This window comes from Oncorhynchus mykiss, chromosome 27 (genome assembly GCF_013265735.2).
Source record: "Oncorhynchus mykiss isolate Arlee chromosome 27, USDA_OmykA_1.1, whole genome shotgun sequence".
Lineage (NCBI taxonomy): Eukaryota > Metazoa > Chordata > Actinopteri > Salmoniformes > Salmonidae > Oncorhynchus > Oncorhynchus mykiss.
In genome coordinates this window covers 41776735-41782204 of record NC_048591.1, presented here as the reverse complement: position 1 = coordinate 41782204, position 5470 = coordinate 41776735, and the positions used below count along the sequence as shown (strand labels likewise).

At 56.9% G+C, this 5470-nt stretch overlaps 1 pseudogene; it reads right to left on the bottom strand.

The window, feature by feature from the left end:
• Nucleotides 1–368: 368 nt before the first annotated feature.
• LOC118944685 lies at nt 369–3284 on the bottom strand (annotated as a pseudogene).
• Nucleotides 3285–5470: the final 2186 nt, after the last annotated feature.

Genomic DNA, 5470 nt, shown 5'->3' with positions numbered 1-5470 from the left:
GGAGAGGGTGAGGGGGATGGAGGAGAGGATCAGACTGCTGGAGGAGAGGGTGGGGGGGATGGAGGAGAGGATCAGACTGCTGGAGTAGAGGGTGAGGGGGATGGAGGAGAGGATCAGACTGCTGGAGGAGAGGTTGAGGGGGATGGAGGAGAGGATCAGACTAATGGAGGAGAGGGTGAGGGGGATGGAGGAGAGGATCAGACTGCTGGAGGAGAGGGTGAGGGGGATGGAGGAGAGGATCAGACTGCTGGAGGAGAGGATCAGACTAATGGAGGAGAGGGTGAGGGGGATGGAGGAGAGGATCAGACTGCTGGAGGAGAGGGTGAGGGGGATGGAGGAGAGGATCAGACTGCTGGAGGAGAGGGTGAGGGGGATGGAGGAGAGGATCAGACTGCTGGAGGAGAGGGTGAGGGGGATGGAGGAGAGGATCAGACTGCTGGAGTAGAGGTTGAGGGGGATGGAGGAGAGGATCAGACTGCTGGAGGAGAGGGTGAGGGGGATGGAGGAGAGGATCAGACTAATGGAGGAGAGGTTGAGGGGGATGGAGGAGAGGATCAGACTGCTGGAGGAGAGGGTGAGGGGGATGGAGGAGAGGATCAGAATAATGGAGGAGAGGGTGAGGGGGATGGAGGAGAGGATCAGACTAATGGAGGAGAGGGTGAGGGGGATGGAGGAGAGGATCAGAATAATGGAGGAGAGGGTGAGGGGGATGGAGGAGAGGATCAGACTAATGGAGGAGAGGGTGAGGGGGATGGAGGAGAGGATCAGACTAATGGAGGAGAGGGTGAGGGGGATGGAGGAAAGGATCAGACTGCTGGAGGAGAGGGTGAGGGGGATGGAGGAGAGGATCAGACTAATGGAGGAGAGGGTGAGGGGGATGGAGGAGAGGATCAGACTAATGGAGGAGAGGGTGAGGGGGATGGAGGAGAGGATCAGAATAATGGAGGAGAGGGTGAGGGGGATGGAGGAGAGGATCAGACTAATGGAGGAGAGGGTGAGGGGGATGGAGGAGAGGATCAGAATAATGGAGGAGAGGGTGAGGGGGATGGAGGAGAGGATCAGACTAATGGAGGAGAGGGTGAGGGGGATGGAGGAGAGGATCAGACTAATGGAGGAGAGGGTGAGGGGGATGGAGGAAAGGATCAGACTGCTGGAGGAGAGGGTGAGGGGGATGGAGGAGAGGATCAGACTAATGGAGGAGAGGGTGAGGGGGATGGAGGAGAGGATCAGAATAATGGAGGAGAGGGTGAGGGGGATGGAGGAGAGGATCAGACTGCTGGAGGAGAGGTTGAGGGGGATGGAGGAGAGGATCAGAATAATGGAGGAGAGGGTGAGGGGGATGGAGGAGAGGATCAGACTAATGGAGGAGAGGGTGAGGGGGATGGAGGAGAGGATCAGACTGCTGGAGGAGAGGTTGAGGGGGATGGAGGAGAGGATCAGAATAATGGAGGAGAGGGTGAGGGGGATGGAGGAGAGGATCAGACTAATGGAGGAGAGGGTGAGGGGGATGGAGGAGAGGATCAGAATAATGGAGGAGAGGGTGAGGGGGATGGAGGAGAGGATCAGACTAATGGAGGAGAGGGTGAGGGGGATGGAGGAGAGGATCAGACTAATGGAGGAGAGGGTGAGGGGGATGGAGGAGAGGATCAGACTAATGGAGGAGAGGGTGAGGGGGATGGAGGAAAGGATCAGACTGCTGGAGGAGAGGGTGAGGGGGATGGAGGAGAGGATCAGACTAATGGAGGAGAGGGTGAGGGGGATGGAGGAGAGGATCAGACTGCTGGAGGAGAGGGTGAGGGGGATGGAGGAGAGGATCAGACTGCTGGAGGAGAGGTTGAGGGGGATGGAGGAGAGGATCAGACTAATGGAGGAGAGGGTGAGGGGGATGGAGGAGAGGATCAGACTGCTGGAGGAGAGGGTGAGGGGGATGGAGGAGAGGATCAGAATAATGGAGGAGAGGGTGAGGGGGATGGAGGAGAGGATCAGACTGCTGGAGGAGAGGGTGGGGGGGATGGAGGAGAGGATCAGACTGCTGGAGTAGAGGGTGAGGGGGATGGAGGAGAGGATCAGACTGCTGGAGGAGAGGTTGAGGGGGATGGAGGAGAGGATCAGACTAATGGAGGAGAGGGTGAGGGGGATGGAGGAGAGGATCAGACTGCTGGAGGAGAGGGTGAGGGGGATGGAGGAGAGGATCAGACTGCTGGAGGAGAGGATCAGACTAATGGAGGAGAGGGTGAGGGGGATGGAGGAGAGGATCAGACTGCTGGAGGAGAGGGTGAGGGGGATGGAGGAGAGGATCAGACTGCTGGAGGAGAGGGTGAGGGGGATGGAGGAGAGGATCAGACTGCTGGAGGAGAGGGTGAGGGGGATGGAGGAGAGGATCAGACTGCTGGAGTAGAGGTTGAGGGGGATGGAGGAGAGGATCAGACTGCTGGAGGAGAGGGTGAGGGGGATGGAGGAGAGGATCAGACTAATGGAGGAGAGGTTGAGGGGGATGGAGGAGAGGATCAGACTGCTGGAGGAGAGGGTGAGGGGGATGGAGGAGAGGATCAGAATAATGGAGGAGAGGGTGAGGGGGATGGAGGAGAGGATCAGACTAATGGAGGAGAGGGTGAGGGGGATGGAGGAGAGGATCAGAATAATGGAGGAGAGGGTGAGGGGGATGGAGGAGAGGATCAGACTAATGGAGGAGAGGGTGAGGGGGATGGAGGAGAGGATCAGACTAATGGAGGAGAGGGTGAGGGGGATGGAGGAAAGGATCAGACTGCTGGAGGAGAGGGTGAGGGGGATGGAGGAGAGGATCAGACTAATGGAGGAGAGGGTGAGGGGGATGGAGGAGAGGATCAGACTAATGGAGGAGAGGGTGAGGGGGATGGAGGAGAGGATCAGAATAATGGAGGAGAGGGTGAGGGGGATGGAGGAGAGGATCAGACTAATGGAGGAGAGGGTGAGGGGGATGGAGGAGAGGATCAGAATAATGGAGGAGAGGGTGAGGGGGATGGAGGAGAGGATCAGACTAATGGAGGAGAGGGTGAGGGGGATGGAGGAGAGGATCAGACTAATGGAGGAGAGGGTGAGGGGGATGGAGGAAAGGATCAGACTGCTGGAGGAGAGGGTGAGGGGGATGGAGGAGAGGATCAGACTAATGGAGGAGAGGGTGAGGGGGATGGAGGAGAGGATCAGAATAATGGAGGAGAGGGTGAGGGGGATGGAGGAGAGGATCAGACTGCTGGAGGAGAGGTTGAGGGGGATGGAGGAGAGGATCAGAATAATGGAGGAGAGGGTGAGGGGGATGGAGGAGAGGATCAGACTAATGGAGGAGAGGGTGAGGGGGATGGAGGAGAGGATCAGACTGCTGGAGGAGAGGTTGAGGGGGATGGAGGAGAGGATCAGAATAATGGAGGAGAGGGTGAGGGGGATGGAGGAGAGGATCAGACTAATGGAGGAGAGGGTGAGGGGGATGGAGGAGAGGATCAGAATAATGGAGGAGAGGGTGAGGGGGATGGAGGAGAGGATCAGACTAATGGAGGAGAGGGTGAGGGGGATGGAGGAGAGGATCAGACTAATGGAGGAGAGGGTGAGGGGGATGGAGGAGAGGATCAGACTAATGGAGGAGAGGGTGAGGGGGATGGAGGAAAGGATCAGACTGCTGGAGGAGAGGGTGAGGGGGATGGAGGAGAGGATCAGACTAATGGAGGAGAGGGTGAGGGGGATGGAGGAGAGTATCAGACTGCTGGAGGAGAGGGTGAGGGGGATGGAAGAAAGGATCAGACTGCTGGAGGAGAGGGTGAGGGGGATGGAGGAGAGGATCAGACTAATGGAGGAGAGGGTGAGGGGGATGGAGGAGAGGATCAGACTGCTGGAGGAGAGGGTGAGGGGGATGGAGGAGAGGATCAGACTGCTGGAGGAGAGGGTGAGTGGGATGGAGGAGAGGATCAGACTGCTGGAGGAGAGGGTGAGGGGGATGGAGGAGAGGATCAGACTGCTGGAGGAGGGGGTGAGGGGGAAGGAGGAGAGGATCAGACTGCTGGAGGAGAGGGTGAGGGGGATGGAGGAGAGGATCAGACTAATGGAGGAGAGGGGGATGGAGGAGAGGATCAGACTGCTGGAGGAGAGGGTGAGGGGGATGGAGGAGAGGATCAGACTGCTGGAGGAGAGGTTGATGGGGGTGGCGTGTGACAGAGAACAAAAGTTATCCACACCACAGCAGAACAGTCCACACCAGACCCTGGCCATAGCGTCGACATCACAGCAGAACAGACAAATGAAGAACCCCAAGCCCAGGGGATCTCACCCACTCTGAGCACCCCCCCCCCCCCCTGTCAGCCACCCTGATAGCCCTCCTGACAACCCCCCCCCCCACACCCACTGAGGACAAACACAAGACACAGATTGTACTACTTATGGACTCAAATGGGAAATATATAGAAAAAAAAAACTTTTTCCCAAACACAGTTTGTCTAAACTCTGGTGTCCAAACACCCAGCGCGCCCTAGACCTTCTGTCTGAGGTCCAACTAGGCTCACCCAGCATAATAATACATAATAATACACACAGGCACAAAACCACCTGAGAACACAGCAGGAAAAAGAGTGATTTGAATAGCTTCTTCTACTTTCACCAATGCACAAGTGGTTATCTCCACCCTGCTACCATGAAGACTTCCACCCTGCTACCATACAACGGATAAACGCAAGTATTTCCCGTGACTGTGCCTCAAAACAGAATGTTTTCCTGGCCCACCACTCCACCCTGGACTTGAACAGCCTCCACGACCAGGTCCACCTCTACAAGGCAGCAGTGCCCACCTTCGCCCGGACTCTTAAGGACATCACTCTCAAAAGCAGCCCTAACACTTCACACAGGAGCAACAGATCAATAGACACCCCACCCAGACCAGCGAGGTCCCCCCCCTCCCCCCGGACCTACACAGAGGACCCACGCACCACCAGCCACATCCACACCCCAACCGATCAACACCCCCCAAGTCAACCATGCCCACACCCCATTTAGGCCCCCCTCAGATCAGACCTATGCCCCTCCTGCCCACCCCATGCACCCCTCCCCCGCAAAAAGGGCCTCAACATGGAAGTCACACACACACCCAGGCCGTGAGCGGGCAAACGGGCACAACCCCCACTCTCACACTCGCCCCAGCCAATGGCATGTACCAGATGCTCAGCAGGCTCTGTTCCCACTTATTGGTCTGAGGCCAAACCACACGACGAACAACACTGGACACTTTATGGAACACAAAGGCTTCACTATCTCATCCTGGAATATCCAAGGCCTGAGGTCATCTGGCTTTGGCCTGAAGAGCAGGAACCTGGGCATCAAAGAAATCTGAAATTCAGACGTTATCATTCTACAAGAAACCTGGTATAGAGGAGATGGACCCACTGGTTGCACTCTAGGTTACAGAGAGCTGGTAGTCCCATCCACCAAACTACCAGGTGTGAAACAGGGAAGG